Source organism: Carlito syrichta, unplaced genomic scaffold, assembly GCF_000164805.1.
Source record: "Carlito syrichta isolate Samal-C Ts95f unplaced genomic scaffold, Tarsius_syrichta-2.0.1 Scaffold153624, whole genome shotgun sequence".
Taxonomy (NCBI): Eukaryota; Metazoa; Chordata; class Mammalia; order Primates; family Tarsiidae; genus Carlito; species Carlito syrichta.
In genome coordinates, this window is record NW_007097720.1 from 200026 (window position 1) to 210602 (window position 10577).

Sequence of the window (10577 nt, forward strand, 5' to 3'; positions counted from 1 at the left end):
AATCTAGTAGTTTTCCACTGAACAACGTTATTGTGTTTTTTGGCACTTTAAAGTGGAATGCTCAAATTAATGCAGTGAGAGCAGATTCTAGCACGGATTCTATGTCGTGCTGGAACTGAGATGCTCTTTCTTTTGTCCTTTAGCAATTTACTATTTTGTTTTCCACCCAAACTTATACGACTACAAGTTATTCTGACCCCAATATCTTTGAGTCTCACAGATCATTTTTAACGTGTGTATAAAAATGGTCAATTCTTCATCCACGAATTCAACTAACTTTTATTGTGTGCTGGGGATGTGTTATGCCCTGGGGATGCAGTTGTAATGAAGCCTGAGTCCCTTCTTATGAGCAGCTGAGAGTCCAGATTGGCAGACCTTCAAATACACAGGAAACTAAAATGTGGACTCACCAGTGCTATGACCAGAGATGTACAAGTTGCACAAAAGGGATGGGTGAGGAGGATGGGAGGAGATGGAAGACTTCCCCCAAAAAGTGATTTCTGAATTGCACCGAAATCTAACCTTTGCCATTTTCAATTGTAAGCTCTGTGAAAGCAGGGACTGTCTGTCATTTCACCAGTGTGGTCTCAGTACCTAGTTCAGTGCCTGGCATTTAGTAGGTATTCAGTAAATCATACTCAAAATGAAAGTTCTTCTTTGAAAAAATTGCGAAGAAAAGGTTTGCTAAAACATGTCCCCTTTTCCCTTTTCATAGCAGAAAACACATTTGTAATGAACGTGTGCTAAATAAATACATGTATAGAAAAAAGTGACTACAGTCATGTGCTGCATAACAATGTTTTGATCAGTGAAGACCCACATACAGGACGGTGGTCTCATAAAATTAGAATACTGTATCTTTATTGTGCCTTTCTATGTTGAGATATACTTAGATATACAAATGCTTACCATTGTTGGTATGATTGCCTACAGTATTCAGGACAGTAACAAGCTGTTGTTAACAAATCACTATGAGCTCTATGGAGGGAGGAAGAGGAGAAAATGTTGTTTTCAGAGAGACAATCTACAGATCAAGGATGTAACCTCCAGAGAAACCAAAAGTACATGCTTCGAAGAGGAGAGAGAGAAAGTAGGCATTTATGTTTTTCAGAGTCTGCCTTAGATGTATGTATAGCAAGTGAAGCATATGTGCAGTGAGCAATACATTTTATGTTTATTTTAAGGTGGAGTTTGAACATTTAAAAGAGGTGGAATTTGGCTATTTATGTCAAAAGGTGAACTCTATGGCATAAAGACATTTTGTGTTCTGTCTCTGTAAGCCAGCAGAAACTGGCTTGAGTTGAGGTCTGTGCTGCTTGTCAGGAAAGAATGTTTGCAAATTCGGTCCCTTGTGCCATAGGAGTTACTAGCAGGACTGCAAGGCTGGCTGGGATGAGAGAGTCAGGTTGGCTGGTGTTAGGCAGTATAGTGAGGGTCAGTAGGGAAACTCCAAGTTGTAGCTGTTTTGACAATTTATTTTGAGGGCTAGTTTCTGCTCAATTACAAGAAGGAAGACTTTATGGCAGTTAGTGATACAGGGGTATATGACCAACCCCTCTCCCTGCTATGGTTGCTTTATTCAGTTGCTAGTATGTCTCATTTTAGCCACAGAGCATCTATTTCATCTGTCAACCGGGGGTATATTTTAACACTGTACAGGTTTGTACTCTAGGATCAATAAGCTATCTCATATAGCCTAGGTGTATGTAAGTACACTGTGATGTTTGCCGAACAACAAGAACTGCCTAATGATACATTTCTCAAGAATATCCCCATCACAAAGTAGCACATGATTGCATTTAGGGAAGAAGGAGAGTTAGTTCAGTTCCCAAAAGGACAGTTTCGTTTTGTAAACTTTGAGTGCCAACCATGTGCCAGGCCTGGCACTAGGTGCTGGGGTCACAATGCCTTCTGTCTCTTGGGAGTGACAGTGCAGGGTGACAGAGAAGTGATGACTGTGTATTTAGGTCATTTAGGCATGAAAGGCATCTTTCTTCATAGCAGGTAGAAGGATGCATTAGAGAGGCATATGTGACTTGGCAAGATGTCCTCTGACATCCTTCCAACTTCATGATCATTTGAATGCATTCAAAGTATTCCTGCATATTAGAAATGCCAAGCTATGAAGAGATTTAACTTATGTGTTTATAAGCACCAGTATTTTAATTTTTAGGGAAAATCTACTGAAAATGTACAATCAAATTTCAAAGAATACAAATATCATGAAGACTCTTTGCTTTGGTTTGGAATGTAAACATAACTAATACTCAAGGTACCCATGAAAAGAATGGAGGCCCCCCAGGGTAGAGATGTTGGTGTTTCTAGGCATGGAGGGGAGGGGAGGGCAGAATAGGTTTTTATATGTCGATTAAAACTTCCATTGTCAATATAGACCACTAGTTCTAAAGTTATTTTTCTTAGTATGGCATCCACCGTTATAAAAGAAAATCTAGAGTCTAGGAAGAATCTAACCAGAAACTAGGGAATAAATGAGCTGGGTAGAATGGCAAACTCTGAGTCCTGTGGGATATGAGCCAAATTCAGCCTAGAGATGTGTCTTTTTGGTCAGCTCAGAAAAACAACCCCTAAAAAAACAAAGGGCAGAAGAATTTGAATGCCTTCTGTCGGAACAAGTACTCTCTGGTTTGCCACAGCTCCCACCATTCCACATTGTCTTACACTCATCTACCTGTTCCCTGCCTGACCCCTGAGTAGGCATTTGGGTTTATGATCCCTAGTGAATTTTCATTCCCATTTAACAGCCAGAAGAGCAAATGCTTCAAACTGGCATGGCAGAATGCCTAATATTAAGGGAAACTGTAAGAGTGCCAGCAGGTTAGCAAAAGAAGCTGAAATTGTGATAGCTTCCTTGAACTGTCTGGTCTGGATTCTTGCTCTAGCTCCCCACTGCTCCAAATCTTGGGGATGCCATTTGTCAGCTCTATTCCTTACCAAAGTAAATGGGGACAAGAAGTCACATTCAATCCAAAACTCACTCTCTACTCACTTCAAAGAATGGGAATTTTGTCCTTCTGCATTTTCCATCCGCAGCAACTGGAGACAAAGAGCAATGGGAAAGCAAGAGAAAGACAGTACTGCCATTGCTTGAGGGGCAGGATGGAGAGACATAACCAAGAGCACAGAGTATCATGAATAGAGATGAAGAGGAAAAATAAAGCAGGCAAGAGGGAGCCAAAAGGGAACTTGAGAGAGGTATGGTGATGATTCTGAATAATAGGGTATTTGCTCATTTTAAAGGTTTCTCTGCCCCTCTCTGGTCATAGACTCAGAATATCAGTACTGAATGGAACCTGGAATAACAATCTGGTCCAACTTCTTGAACCTACAGAGGAAGGAAAGGAGGTCAGAAGAGGAGTGACTTGCTCAAGGTCATACAGCAAGTGAGTTATTTGTTGGGCTGAATCTTATACTAAATTCTCCTATGATTTCTCAAGCTCTTTTCACTCACAACCATGCAATGGCAGGATGGACCTGCTCAGGAACAGAGGATTTCACCTTGGCTGTCTTTTCCAAGGGCAATGAAACTTAGGGTTAAAGAGTTGGAGTGGACATTCACTCATTCATTTCTTCATTCATTCATGAATAAGCACCATAAAGAGGCAAAGGATGGCTTTCCTCTACGCTTCTAGGATCATTGGCTGGACTCCAAGTTACATTGACATAAGACAGATTAGCAGTGGAAAAAACATACTTCAAAGGGAGACCCAAACTTTACCTGTATGATAACCACTTATATATCTAATCCTGAGTTATACCCCACATCTTTAAAATAAAATATATATAAGTAAATAAAAATAAAAATATTTTAATTATAAAATATTAATAATAATAATTTACACTGAGAAAATTGTTCTGTGTGAAGGTTGAGCTCTTTTAAGAGATAACTGACTCATCTAACAATCTCATAAACTTTGGGTAAAAAGTAAATCAAGCCGGGCTCGGTGGCTCAGCCTGTAATCCCGCACCTTTGGGAGGCTGAAGTGAGTGGATTGCCTGAGCCCGTGGGTTCGAGACCCTCCTGGGCAGCGAGACCTCATCTCTACAATAAATCAAAAAAAAAAATCAGCCGGGCGTGGTAGCGCATGCCTGTAATTCCGGCTACTCGGAAGGCTGAAGCGGAAGGATCACTGGAGCCCAGCAGGTTGAGGCTGCGGTGGCCGGGATCTGCCACTGCACTCCAGTCTGGGCGACAGAGTAAGACTCCAACTCAAAAAAAAAAGATGTAAATCAATGTTTTAAGAAAGTCAAAAATAAGAAAAACCATACTTAATTATGTACGTATGCATGGGAATCTCATAAAACATGAAACTCAATGTAGGGTAAGATGACTGAAGCTACAGGAATGAGTAGAGGCTTGGGGCTTCTGGGAGGGTGAGGAGAGGAAATGTGTGGTAAATAAGGGTTGTCTTGTTATACAGATAAAAAAGTCTCTCGGGTAATAAAAGTTGTCTCAAGGCAGCCCTCAGAAGAATAGGTGATTGTCTGAGCCTGGTGACCACCTCTAGTCTTTTCTCCTGTGATCCCTGTTAATCTTCCCTGGTTAATAATATTCCTGGGGAGGGAATTCATGACAATTGAGTTTCTTTGGGAAGATCCATCTTTAAGCAGATAAGGGGAGCTCAGAGAAAGCTTCTGTCTACTTCTGCTGTTTTCCAAATGTTCTCAGTTCAAAGTAATCAGCATACCAAAGTATAATATCTTGAGGTGGCATTTCCTAAGCTCCTTCAGTACCTACTATATATCAGGCACTGTACTTGACTCTACAGATGCTAAGAGCAAGAAAACATAATCTCTTCAAATGCTGGACATAGAGTAATATGTTCAGGAACTCCGTATCAACAGTCTAGGGCAGTGCTACCCAATAAAAACAGAATTTGAGGCACAAATGTAAACTATATATCTAATTTTAATTTTTTGAGTTGTCTCACTAAAAAGAGCATAAAGAAACCACTGAAATTAATTGTAATAATATAGTGTATTTAATCAGTATGTCTAAATCATTATCATTTCTACACACAATCAATGCAAAAATTATTAACAAGACACTGAACATTTTTAACATATTTTTTATTTTTAAATTGTGGGGTACAGTTAAGGGTTAGGTATACAAATATGCATTGTGCAGGTAGCCTTGTTGATGAGGTGTGCCCCCCTGTCCCCAGTCAGACATTGACTACTGTTAATCCCACCTCTCTTCCCCTCCCTGCCCCCCTCCCATAGTTTTTCCCACCACTGTCAATCCTTTTCTTATAGTATTACGATAGCTGCACTGAACATTTTTTATTGTACCAAGTCTTTAAAATCCAGTATGCATTTTCCACTTTCAGCACACCTGAATTTGGACTAACCACATTTCAGTTGCTCAAAAGTCACATGTGGCTAATGACCATGGAACTGGACAGTACAGGCCCAAGATGAATGATAGCACTTGTTCCCAAATACCTAACTTTGCCAAACGTCAAACTAGTCTATCATCTGCAGCTTTATAAGTTATGATCCCACAGTTTGACCACATAAATTTGGTATCTTCATGTGTTTTGTGCTGCTATAACAGAATACCTGAGATGGAGTCATTTATAAAGAACAGAAATGTATTCTCTCAGTTAGACACTTTGGCTGGGAAGATCAAGATCAAGATGCTGACATGTTAGGGTCCAAATTCTTGCTTCCAAGATAGTGTCTCGAATGCTGTGTCCATCCTCCAGAGGGGAGGAATACCCTCCGAGCTCTTTTATAGTAGCAGTAAGCCATTTAGGAGGGCAGAGCTCTCATAAACTAAATACCTTCCAAAAGGCTCCAATTCCTAGCCCTGTTGCACTGGTGATTATGTTTCCGACACATGGATTTTGGAGGACACATTCAGACCATAGCTGCTGGGAAGTGAGGTAGAGGGGACTGAGGGATGAACATTTCAGGACAAAGTAACCCTTAGGTTTTCATGGATTGTGTAATTTCATATATTCGCAACATGTCCTAAGCCCCTCAGTCAGTGAACAAGTGCAGCCTACACAACTGAACATGGCTTTGTTGTCAGTTTTCAAAGGTTCATGCCAATAAAAGGGATAGGACTGGAATGGTGACTCATGCCTGTAATCTCAGCACTTTGGGAGGCCAAGGTAGGATGATTGCTTGAGCCCAGGAGTTCGAGACCAGTCTGGGCAACATAGTGAGACCTCGTCTCTATACAAACAAATTTTAAAAATTAGCCTGTGTGAAGGTGCATATATGTAGTCCCAGCTACTGGGGAGGCTGAGAAAGGAGGATTTCTTGAGCTCAGCTGTGGTGAACTGAGCTGTGATTGTGCCACCATACTCCAGCCTGGGCGACAGAGTGAGAACCCAACGCAAAAAAAAAAAAAGTGGAATAACAAAATCAGTGCTGGCTCTACTCTTTGTGGTCGTAAATGAATCCGTTGTATGCTCTAGACAGCAACGAGAAAACCCAATTCAAGCAATTGCTTCAGGTGTTTAAATCATTGTAAAATTACTCATCAGAGAAAAACCTCAAACTTTAATGTAGGTTGAAAAGGCTGGAGAAAGACAAACATGTCAAAAGAAATGACAGGGGCAATCTTCAATCCGAAGTTCCTAAAAGTCTTCAGATCTAGCCCAGGAGAATTTTAGGGGTCTATTAGTTTCAGGACCTCAGTCTCCCTAGTGTGAGCAGTGCCTTGGCTGCTGGTTTTTTCTCCTATAGCATTTCTATTTACACTGTATTTGCTGTCAGTGTCTGGCCAAAGAGACTCTTGGTTTCTATCATTTCCAATACACAAAATCAAGTGTTATCACAGAACAACTCAGATGGGATGACAGAGTGGTCACCAGTGCTTGCTACTTCTATGCCTGCCTGCCTGTTACTTAAAACTACGGTTTGAAATTCTAGAATATGAAAATAAAAAGTGGGCTCAGACTTCATTTTGTTCCCAGAATCACGTACTGTTAGGAGGGATCTTCGAGATAATATAGTTCCATTTCCACTCTTTTATATTATAGATGAATGAATTAAAACTCAGAGAGGGGAAATGACTTGCCTAAGACTTTACGGAAAAGTACTAGAACCAAAGATTTTCAATATCATATCCAGTGCTCTTTACAGCTTTCCCAGCAGCCTCTTGGTTTTGAGGAAGCTTAAGTGTTTCAAGATATGGACAGACAGCAAACATCAGATCTTCAATCAGTGAATACTTGACCTCAAGCCCATACCAGTCAAATCATGATTTTTAAAGGACTGTTTTTTACAATTCTGAGATACTTTTACAAAAGTGTCTCATGAATTCATGAGAACTCCATGATTGTAAACCTATCTGAGGGTCCTCTCTTGCTTGTTAGCGCTCTCTCTCTCTCTCTCTTTTTTTTTTTTTTTTTACTTAATCTCTTTGTGTACTTACTTTCAAGAGAAAAATGACTATTCTCATTTTCTAGATCTCCATTGGAGACCTATTCCAATGCAAATATGCCCATCATTCCTGCCCCTACCTACCATTGTCACTTCCAAACCTGGAAATAGAGTTTGACAGTGACGAGTGTGCCCTCTGCTGACTGGATGTCTGCTCTGCAGTCATGTCCACATAAGTTACACTTGCACATTTAGAGCCTCAGCTACCTGAGAGACGTGTTAAATAGAAACTGGGCATGGACAAGAATTTGTTTATCTCTTAAAAAGAATCTATAAATTTTATGACAAATCTGTGTCATCAGTACTTCTTATTAGTTCTTATAATGAGAAGACAAACTATACTAAAGCAGTTTCCAAGTTATTTTCTACAGATTTTGCTAGAAAAGTACATCTCTAGCATTTACCATCCTCCCACCCTACAAAAAAAGTTAAAACGTATAAACAGCGCTTTCAAATGTGGACTATAACTCAGTACAATAACAAGCTTTTAAAATAGAACTTAAAAGGAGCTCCTTTTCTGGGAGCATGAAAAGTAATTAGAAATACATTTTGAGTCCTTCCTAGATCCCCAGCTCTCCTGGGGTGTGCTTTAGGATGTGTCACTTTTCTCACACGCCTCCTCCTGCCCTCCCCCCACCAGAGCGGCCTTGGGAGCTGTGAGCCTCTCATTCTCAAGCCTTTTCAGCTGGAGGCCTCCCCGCGCTCTCCCAGCATTGCTTTCTACGAGGGCCTCTCCTTTCCCACTCCCTTTCTTTCTTTCTTTCTTCACTGCCTGAGATCAAGAGAGGCACCTCCAAGGCTACACACAACCCCACGGGGACAGACCTTGGTGCTGACACTAGAATACGTTTGCCACCTGCAGAGAAGTGCAGATACCACTGAGGAACAAACACCAACCCATTTGAAAGTCTCCAGGAGTTCAGTATTAGGACTAAGGCATAGATTCAGTTGGGAGTGGGGCGAGGTAGGGGTTGGAATCCCATGACTCCGCCTGAATATTCTCCTCAACCACCTGGGAGAGTTGGCAAATCCACAGTTCTGTTTGCGTGGGGTTTTGACTCAACTGTAGTTTAATTCCTGATAAAGGGTTAGGAGATGATAGGATGGGAAAGCTGTCCCCAAGAGGGAGAGGGAGAGGGAGCAGAGGGGACAGGGGATGCCTTGGGATAGGTTTCAGGTTTGTGCAGAATAAACAAAGGAAACAATCAAACCAAGAAGGTGAAACACATCTGGGAGGACCCAGGAGGTACATGAGGCAGCTCCAAAATGGTGAACAAAACCTAAGTTCTCATTCAACCCCAAACAGAGGAAAATGTGGGCCTTCCCCAGTCACTGCTTTAAACTGACACCTTTGCTACCAGGTGGCAAATAGAGACCCCCCTTTTGACACCTACCCAAGCAGCCTGTGGCCACTGTTTCTGAATCTACTGAGAAAGTTCCAAAATCCTGCTTAGAAAGACAACTGCTAGAATTCATGTTGACCATAGTTCGAGGCAGGGGCCAGCTGCAGGGTGTGAATCAAGATATGTTAGGGAATGGTGGAAAAACCTGAAAACAGTGTCTAACTCTGATTTTTTTCTTATCTAATTGGAAGCTGGAAAAGACCATCAAGGCAAGGCAGTTTGGAGCAGGAGGTGGGAGTGAGGTTGAGTGTGTGTGTGTGTGTGTGTGTGTGTGTGTGTGTGTGTGTGTGTGTGTGTGGTGAAGCTGAGAGATGGTGGCTGCTGCTCGTTTCCGGAGGGGGTGGAACTTTATCCCAGTCACAGCCCAGAGGCACTCCAGGGACAGTTAGAGGGGTAGCATTCTCCCTCCTCCCACCCCCGCCCCCAGAGGACGCAGGGCTCGTAAACTTTGTGCTGTTGTTCCTTTGGTTAGAGGTTTCCTGGATTTAGCGACAAGTGGTGACCCGGGGGGTGGGGGTGGAGCGCGGACATGTGAACCTTAGGAGTGTGTGAGACCAAATGTCCCAAGCTACTAGGAGATGGGGTTTGTCTTCTCGATTTGTGGGGAGATAGGATTGAATTATGCCCGGGAAAATTGTGCCAACCCGATCAGTTGATAACAGATATTCCTAAAATGTCGCTGAGAACTTCAGGTCTACTTTCTCCATGAGAAACGTAAAGTGTGCCTGGCGCTGTATGCATCGTGGGCACTCAAGATTTCCGCTTGCTGTGTTTGGGTCGGTTGCATTCTCGCCAACTCTCCAGACCTGCTCTCCTTACTTCCCACCCCATCCTCCCGACCAGGCGGGCGCTTACGTGGTCCAGAACTTACCCCCAACTCCAATCCCTTCTCGCCCACCCTGTCTACCTGTAATTCCGGGTCCCCGGAACCCCAGGCTTGTCCGAATAATGAGTGCGTGGCACGGCTCTCTGTTGATTTAACACAAGTGCACCGTGAACGACGAAAAATAAATAGAAGGACCGAACATATGACTCTCCGTACTGAAAAGTCTTTTCGAATAAATAAAAAAGAGGCTGAGTTTTCGCTGTTGAATGTAAATTCTTTTGAAGTGGAACTAATCATTTCAAGGATAGTTCACGTTGTCCTAACAACGCGGGTGAATGGCGAGAGCCCTTCTTTTTGTTAAAGATATGTTTTCTTTCTTTCAGTCAAAACTGATGATGATCCCCCTTTCACGCTCTGTCCTCCAGGATCGTAAATCTCCACTCCCAGCTACCCAAATCGCACTTTCAGAAGCCAAGCCCCCGCGGGTGACCGCTTCTTAGGCGGGGCCCCTAGCGCACTAGCTTCCCGCCCGCCCGCCACCCCAGGCCCGCAGACCCCCGGCTCCCGAGCGGGTCAGAGTCTGCAGGGGCTCACCTCCGGGCCTTAGGGGGCGCTGCGGCGGAGGGGGTGGGGTAGCGGGCCGTCCGGACCCAGGGCGCAGCTGCGCCCGGGAGGGAATAAGTCCTGGGGCGCAAAGGCTGTAACTTCAAACTAAGCGGGATGCCGCGACCCCCATACCCTCCCAGGCCACCGTCAATCTTCTCCTGGCCCCAGGAATGTGAAAATTGCTCACAAAAGCTGCATGCCCCTCTCCCGCGTTTATCAGCACCTTGTGCCCACTGATTGGGGAGAAAAGGTCCTTCTGAGATGATCCCGGCTGGACAAGCCGCTCAAATCCTAACTTTTCTCTCCCAACGGGCAACTCCCTCAAC